The following is a 9,580-nucleotide window of genomic DNA, read 5'->3' as shown; positions in this document are numbered from 1 at the left end:
TAGTGTTTCTTATTTGTGTGAATGTGCACCTTCTATATTAGCATTTACATCAGCTTACTTATGGTGAGCTTTTGTGTGACTTTCTCATCGCCACCTCTGTAGTTGTCAGATTATTATAAAGGTTCAAAGCAGATTTTAGTACCTCATTAGGTTGGTATATTAACATTAATATTAACAAGTTAATGAAATGCTGATTTTTTTACTGTAAATACAATAACCATGTAACTTTATCACTTTTTTATTTTTTTTGGGGTATGAGTCATGATGGGGCCATTTGAATGGGTCTGATGCTTTTGGTAAATATTGACAGTTCCCCTTAGGGCTCAGTCAGAAGCTGTCATAATGTTGTGGGTCTGACACATCCTCATCTCCTATTCACTGTGCAGCACTCTCATTTACCTAGCATCTGTGTTTCCAGCCCAAATAATAATTAGCTTCACTTTTCGTTTTAGCTGACAAACGCTAATCAGCTAAGGCAAAATATTAAGTTTAGAAAGCAAGGCTTTTTTTCGATCTGAAATCAAAATAATGAACAAGTAAAGTCTACCTCAAAAAAGACGCTAATAAACATTCAGACTTTCAATGTTCTTGCACAGTTAAAATGGTAACCAGATGGCATTTCCATCACCATTTATTGACAGTATTGTCTGATCTGTGGCTTTGATGCAGCCTTAGCAGATAAAAGTTCCACAGCTAATGATAGGCTACTGCTGGTCCTTTAATATGAGCCTGGAGGTTGAGATCAAACAGACCGCGATGAAAGTGGCCTGCCGCTATCTTACTGGACAGATATTCATGATTAACTATAGAAGGCTCATGGCAGTTCACCTTAATCTTTTGTATTCTGGGACGCTTCATCAATATAACGCCATACAGAGTGTTATCAAAGGATAATGTGAAGTGTCCTTGTACAAGGGCCGTAATTGTCCGCTAAGAGCCGATGTCATTTTGACTGTTTAAGCTTTGTTGGGATTAACACAACTGGCACGCTCCTCATCCCCATTCAAAGCAGACAAACTGGGGTTTATTTAATATGAGTGTCGAGAAAGATACTTTAAGTTAAGAGTTTCACATTATAGTAATAGATCCACGAGAGTCCAAGCGGCAGCTCCATTTGAAAGGCAGCATGTGTGATGTGTCATTTGATATCAGTTTCCTTTGTGCGCTTTCAAAAGACCTCTAAAAAAGCTCTAGCGACAAGTGCAACTAACAGGGAATGTTCTCAGAACTTTGGCTAATGTTCTGGTAAGGTTCTCTCAAAGTTTCTTTAATGGGGACCTATTATGCAAAGATCACTTTTATAAGGTGTTTGAACACAGTTGTGTGGCCGCAGTGTGTGAAAACAACCAGCCTATAATGTTAAAAATCCACCAACTAATTTTTTTTTTATAAAACCAATAAATCACGAACAGTCTCTCCAGACGAGCTGTTTCAGCTTCACGTCACTGAGGGGGAAAAGTCCAGCCCATTTGTGATGCTCTCTGCCATATTAGCATAAACACACCACTGAGTGAGAAGCTGCGGTCTGCCATTACTGGAGATATATACAATGTCAGCGCCAAAGAGGCTTTACAAGTGTTGTGTTTTGGGATGCACTAATTTAACCACTGTGTCCTGAGCCGAGGGGCTTTATGATAGCCAGGGGCGCCGTAAACAGCCTTTGACCGAGGGAGACAACCCCCCCGGAACGCAATCGTAGGGGGGCCCAAATCAATGATGTTCAGGGGGCCCGGAAACCATACCGCACCCCTGATGACAGCCACCATTTAAATATAAAAAAAACGAATTGGGGTAGAAATTTAATTAAGTGTAATTTAAGCAAATTAAGCATAATTTAAGACTGTTTTTTTTTTAATCCCTATTTTAAAATCCCCTTTCTCAAATTAGGCTGTTCAGAGATTCCTGTCAGAATGACGTAGTTCTGCACAGACTGTTCCCACGATCTTACCACGATCTGACCCACCCTGAGTGAGCTGAGAGCTGTCCGCCATTGTGTCGACTCCGGTGCAGGGGAAGACAAGATGTCTCCGATTGAGGTGTTTTGTTGTTGGATCTAATAATGAATATAGCAGTCGTTATTTACTCTCGATATCTGAGCCTCTGAAGACACAGAGGATTAACGTTACTTTCGTTTTTGAAGGGAATGCGCCGATCCCTGATCTGCCTAAATGCATCTATGTTCACGCGAATCATTTGTGATCCAGCTTCATCTACCGAACAAGTGAGTATAAGGTTTTTTTAAATGAATCTTTGCCAAATTGCCTTTCCTAATAATGTGCTAGTTTAGCCAGTTTCACGGCTGAAGTTTACAGTCTGCTCATCACTCCACAGAAGAGAGAGACGTGGTCAGCAGAGCTCATTAGCATTTAAAGCAACATGGACTAGAATGGCTTACTGAAAATAGAGCTGATTTTGGCAGGCCAAAAAAATAGTTTTTACACTACCATTGATAAATTTTAACCAAAGTATGTTATAGACTTTTAATAAAGACCTGAAAGAGGCATATCAACTTGTGGAAAATGGGCATCCGATGACCCCTTTAAAAAAAAAAGTCCATTTCCTGTTGTTCTCTCACATCAAAATTCACCAACATATTATGTTTAGAACTGTTTTGGAGTTCATTCACTTGTAAACATTGCTTGATCTGTGCATATTTCTCTCCTGATTCAGATTAGGTGACCTTCACCTGAGAAAGCAATATTATGGATATAGGACTTGTACTTTGGCCAGAAGCGACAGTCTAAGTATCTGGGGGCAGTCGTGGCCTAATGGCTAGAGAGTTGGACTTGTATCCTGAGGGTCGTGGGTTCGAGTCTCAGGTCCGGCAGGGATTGTAGGTGGAGGGAGTGAATAACCCTCAATACCACGACTGAGTTGAGACCCTTGAGCAAGGCACCAAACCCCCAACTGCTCCCCGGGTGCCGCAGCATTGGCTGCCCACTGCTCCGGGTGTATGTTCACTACTGTGTGTACACTTGGATGGGTTAAACGCAGAGCACAAATTCCGAGTACACATCCACACATCACTTCCTTTTCCTTTTCCCTTAATGTTAAAACACCTTAATGATGAATTTGTTTCTTATACAGAGCTTTTCACTTCACAAGACATTAATTGGTGTTCTGGAGTGGTGTGGATTACTTGTGGATTATTGTGATGTTTTTATCAGCTATTTGGGCTCTCATTCTGACGGCACCCATTCATTCGGTGTGCAAGTGATGTAATGCTAACTTTCTCCAAATCTGTTCCTCTGAAGAAACAAGCTCATTTAAGTATTGGATGACCTGAGGGTGTGTAAATCTTAAGCAAAATAACGGTTTAATGAACTATTTGTTTAAGAACAAAACTTGATTAGAATAGAACTGAAAATGGAGGAAATTTATGTGAATGAAAAAGGAAAAAATCCCAAGGACTCTTCATCTGCCCCTTTCACTGTTTTATTCACGGCAAATTCAATACTGTATGCACTGACCTGTTGACAAGTGAATATTGTGTCATCTGCATTGAGTCATTCTACTGTACGTCTAAAGTAGACGGTTGAGAATAAAAGATGCTTGCTGCAATGTTCTCCTTGAATTCAGCAATACAGTCAATACTAATGTTGGTATTGCAGTATTCATACGACTGTAACCTCTGTGAAGGCACAAACTGTGATGTCTCACAAGACTAATGGCAGAGGCTAAAGAGGAAAGTCTTTGGTGACAGGCAGTTAGTGGGAGATAAAAGACTGATACAGACACTCAGGCAGCTAGATCATTTCATGGCTCTTTAACCACCAGGACAAAAATCAGATGACTTCATATAAGGCTCTGTGAAATGAAGGACAGGCTGTAAAAGAGACAAAAGATGCAGACAGAATGGGAAAGAAACAGACAGGGTACCAGGAACAGATTGATTGGCGAAGAGAGAGATGAGGGGAGTTTTCTGGCTGTAATGAACAAAAATCAGCAGCTGCCTGGAAACCCGTGGTAATATTTCTTTTCAGTCCATCTGTTTCTCATCTGCTTGTCGCTGTTTAAAACTTGTGCATAATGTTATTTCACGGAGCCCACACACTGCATTCAAAGCATTACTGGTCTACAGATTATTCAAAGTTTTTCCTCAAATGATTTTACATATTTCCTTTAAACTATCAAACTATTTTTTTGGGGTCAGTGCTCCCAAACAAATTAGCACAAACATCTGAACACTACACAGTTTTCATAAACAGATTGTACATTTTTTGTGTTGTACCTTTTTAGTCTGAAGTGTCACATGATCCTTCAGAAATCATTTTGATATTAATAGTTTTGTGGAAACCATGATACATTTTTTTCAGGATTCTTTGAGGAATAGAAAGTTCAAAAGAACAGCATTTATTTGAAACAAAAATCTTACTGACCCAAACTTTTGAACATTACTGTTTCTCACTTTGTGGTGTATATTTCAAAATACCAAGAAGCTTTTTCACCAGACTGTTTGTGTCTGTAGCTGAATGTGTTATGTAATCAATAAAGAACAGTCTCATGCCAGTATTTGCTTTTAATAAATGTCAGTGGAACTGAACTGTTTTGCTAAATTAAGAGTCTGTTTCAATGGTCATGTTAATTGTTTGGAGAGATGTATATAATCAATTAAATAAAACTGCAATATTCTGTGTCATTAATTAATGTCTATCAGCAGCTGAAACATGGAAATGTATAGCAGACGCTAGAAGCAGCTTCAGTGTTGGCACTCCACACAAAATAATGTACTGACCTTAACACCTCTGAAATTGCTGCACATTTTCTGCAAGCTTTTAATTATAGTAATTCAGAACTATTTGCAGTTTGGGAATAGTTGCACAGAGAAAATAATGAGTGGCTCAAGATAAATATTATTACTCGACTGGTATGGCTGGGAAATCTTGAAATCAGGAAATTGCAGTGCTGTGTAGCACATGTATAACATCGTCATTAGCAAAGCTCTGTGGAATTCTATTCTAATCACACTTTTCTAAGAAAATGTCTGAGGAAAGCATCGCCGTATGCTGGCACCGCAGTGAATTTTAAGTCTAATTAAGCATTGCTGTCACTTTCTTGAGGGAGAGAAACAAAGGCCACTGGATCTTCCAACGGGTTTCATAAAGATGCTCTGGGACCTGAAGTAGGAGCTCTCATTAAAATAAATAAATAAACATTTCTGATTGCAGCCAAGAGGCTGGTCAATTCTGAAATACATAATAGTTGTTTATCTAACTTTTATTTATGATTATATTACGCTATGTTGAATTCATTATGCATCACCACCTTTAAAATGCTGCAATATACATGCCTCATTTTTTTAAGGTGCCAATTCTCATTCAGAACTGCTAACTTTTTCACTCAGTGAAAAATAACTTTCATGACTTTTTATGAATAACACATTTCCTGTTTCAAAAAAATATTACTAATTTGATTAATATAATTTAATATTAATGCTTTTTTAATTAAAACTCTCTGAATATCACATTTTTTTATGTTTTTAATGTAAAAAATGTTTTACGAATACCACATTCTCATGTTTTTCATAATTGACACAGTCACATAATCGTATAATATGAATGTTTTCGGTTTCACTTTATTTTGATGGTCCCTTTAACACATTCTATTGACTATAAATAATGTTGCAACTACATTTCTACGATCTCTCATTAGAGTGTTAGTAGTGTATTAGTTGACTGGTAGGGTAAGGGTTAGAATAAGTTGATACGTTCTTGCAAAGTTACTTAGTGTCAATAGAATATCTGTTGGGAGACCAACACAATAAGGAGTTAGTAGATATGAAGCAGACAGTCTACTAATACTCTAATGAGAGTTTGTTGACATGTAGTTGCAACATTACCTAGTGTCAACAGAATGTTCAAAAGGGACCATCAAAATAAAGTGTCACCACGTTTTCAATAAAACATTTTCCCATAATTAATAATGTTTCACAATTCATTAATAATAACCACATTTTGAGTCATTATAATTTTTCCTAATTTCTTAGGGGGGGGCGCTCGAACAGCGCGGACTCTTGGGGGCGCTCGGACTCTAGGGGGTGCTCGAACAGCGTATACTCTTGGGGGCGCTCGGACAGCGCAGACTCTTGGGGGCGCTCGGACAGCGCGGACTCTTGGGGGCACTCGGACAGCGTGGACTCTTGGGGGCACTCGGACTCTAGGGTGGCGCTCGGACAGCGCGGACTCTTGGGGGCGCTCGGACAGTGTGGACTCTTGGGGGCGCTCGGACAGCGCGGACTCTTCGGGGCACTCGGACTCTAGGGGGCACTCAAACAGCGCGGACTCTTGGGGGCGCTCAGACTCTAGAGGCCACTCGAACAGCGCGGACTCTTGGGGGCGCTCGGACAGCACGGAGCTGGATGGAACCAGCGGGGACACAGGAGAGCTGGACGGGACCAGCGGAGACACAGGAGAGCTGGACAGGACCAGCTGATTCATAGGAGAACGTTTACGAGGAGCAGGCACTGGAGGGCACTTGCGAGGAGCTTCTACCGGCGGGCTTGCCATACTTTCTGATGGTGGGCTTGCCATATTCTCAGACTGCGAGCTTGGCTTAGCCGTGATCGACGGCGGGTTTGATAGAGTCATGGGTGGCAGACTTGCATTGGCCACTGACGGCGGCTGCTCAGCGTTGGCCACGGACGACTGTGAGTTCGGGAGATGAGGGGTAGATTTCAGCACTGACCGGACAGATGTTACAATACTTTCGCCCCCGGGTCAGCACTCGCGGGGACTTCAGGGAATGTGGGCGACCGCCGTCATTGGTCAGGCACATGGGGGAGATCAATTCAGGTTGGAGGTGTCTGGGAGCTTCGTGGGTTGATGGTACGTGAAGTGACATACTGCCAAGTATGGTGACCCATACTCGGAATTCGTGCTCTGCATTTAACCCATCCAACGTGCACACACACAGCAGTGAACACACACACACCATGAACACACACCCGGAGCAGTGGGCAGCCATTTATGCTGCGGTGCCCGGGGAGCAGTCGGGGGTTCGGTGCCTTGCTCAAGGGCACCTCAGTCGTGGTATTGAGGGTGGAGAGAGCGCTGGACATTCACTCCCCCCACCTACAATCCCTGCCGGCCCGAGACTCGAACCCGCATAATCCTTTGGATTATGAGTCCGACACTCTAACCATTAGGCCACGACTTCCCGTACGTGATCTAGGGTACTGGTGAGGGCGAGCGGCACAAATGCCCTTGCATGGATCAGGATACGAATGGGCCAGGGAAATTAATAGGGCTCGGTCATCCATTCCGTTTAAGGTCCGGTCTTCTGTTACAGATGTAGGACTCGGACAGTGTAACGGATAATTAAACAGGTATTTATTAACAGATTAGCAGAGTAACAAGGAGTGAGACAGGTAAGTGGTTATTCTTGATATCTTTGGAGATCTGGAGGAACGTTAACTTGGGTAACTTCTCTTGACAGGAGACAAGGAACAGGAGCTGGACACACACCTCACCAGTGCGGCTGACAAGGACTGAACTCGGGAGCAGACGGACTAGGAATTGCTGGACGACACACTCGGGAGGAAACACAGCAGGGAAGTAGACAAGGAGGTAAGTATCAGGTATAGAGTTTGTGATAGCAATGGTAGTCCTCTTCGTATGAACGAGACCGGACACTGGAGTGCTGTGAGGTGTGTGTATTTATGGCATGGCTAATGAGTGGTTTAACGATGAGCAGGTGTGTGTGATCAGTAGTTAGGTGAGAACAGGTGCGTGCATGCATGCGTGCATGCGTCATGACTGGTGGAGAACAGACAGATCCGTGACAGAAAAGAAACGGCAATACCTCAGATACCAAACTGGAATAATCATCAGTAAGTAATCATTTCAAATCCTACAAAGGTTAAAGCTTTAATTACGAGTTATACGGCATGAGGTTCCTATGCGAGCGCAGTTAATTTCCCATTGAAGCAGAACATGAGGACCATTCAAAGTGCAAATGACCAACTGGGATTTTTATTGTATTATTGTCAAAAGAGAGCCAGAATGGACAGTAATTGTGTAAGTGGAAATTGCGCAGGATGTGATACAGTGCAATTATGCCAAGTGATTATGCCCTGGTCATTTTTATGGCTACTTTCACTTGTATAACCTATTAGAAATAACAGTGGTGCTGACCATTTGATTTCAACACTTCATAAATTGACATGTCTGGCTTTTCTTTTTAAATAAATATATGTGACATGCCATCAGAAAAGATTTGTTTTGCCAAAAAAATCCACACACTTATGAACTCAGAATAATGTGTGAGTGCTAAAAATGTGCTGCCTGTATGGTGTCAGTCTGTATGATTTAATGATCTGTAAAATGCAAAAATATAACATACATAAATGAAGAACGCGAAGGTCATATCAGTCCATTAATAATAATTCATAATTTTATTGTTCATGTCACTGGCTGTACAGAACTGCACCACATGTTTTTATTATGACTGAGCACGAAAGGCCAAAGAAAAGCTACCTTCATAGCTATCTATTATTAAAGCAACAGTTCACCCAAAATGACAATGCTGTCATAATTTATCCACCATCATGTCAATCTAAACCTCTCTGCTTTTCTTCCATAAAACACAAAATGAGATTTTAGACTGACATGCTGCTCCTCTACATGCTGTGAATATTTCTAAAACAAAGTCAATATGACTCGTGCACAACATTTCAAGTCTTTTGAAGCTAATTTATGCCATAATTCACCAATTATCTTGCCTTTAATGTTGTTTCTACATATTAATCACCATTCTGAAAAGAGCATCTAGGCTTTCAGCCAAACATCTTCTTTTGTGTTCCCTGGAGGAAAGACATTCAAATGGGTTTGAAATGACATGAGGGTGAGTAAATTATTCATTTTCGAGAACTATCTCTTTAAATGTAATGAGTATTAGATGGTTAGATGTATGTTAGTCATATCTAATTCCAGGGTCAGTTTAATTATGATTTTGAAACTGAATGAAATAGGACGGAGTCATATAATAAGCCCTTCTTGACTAGGCCAGTCAACATTAATCAACGACTGTCAGTGTCACGGTAGGTTGTGCATATCTAATTAAAAAGCTAAAATAAACTCTCATTAGTAAACAGGAGGCACTGCTTTGACGTTGCTTGTGAAAACACACCTGGTGGCTCAGATAATCAGCCTCCTCATTCCCTTGCTTGTTGGAATTTAATTCTTTGACATTTTAATTCATCTTGAGTGTAATTCTACTGGGCTTATCAGTGTGCTTATTTCCCCATTGTCCTAAAGCAGGGCTGCGGTAGCCACTGCATCACGCTGCAAACTCATGCTATTTTCATCAAATAAAACTTACAGTGTTTGACAAATATATCTGAGAGATTATGATTATATGAAGTGGTGGTATGCGAGTGGTAGAGTTTGCATATGAACTAAACCCTGTACAGGCTTTAGCAAACACAATCTGTTAATACATTAGCACATGAAGCACTATTATTATTACTATTGTTAAAGGGATAGTTCACCCAAAAATGAAAATTTGATGTTTATCTGTTTACCTCAAGGGCATCCAAGATGTAGGTGACTTTGTTTCTTCAGTAGAACACAAACAGATTTTT

Source organism: Barbus barbus (assembly GCF_936440315.1).
Source record: "Barbus barbus genome assembly, chromosome: 11".
Classification (NCBI taxonomy): Eukaryota; Metazoa; Chordata; class Actinopteri; order Cypriniformes; family Cyprinidae; genus Barbus; species Barbus barbus.
The sequence above is the reverse complement of the archived record's forward strand: the minus strand, read 5'-3'. Positions refer to the sequence as shown.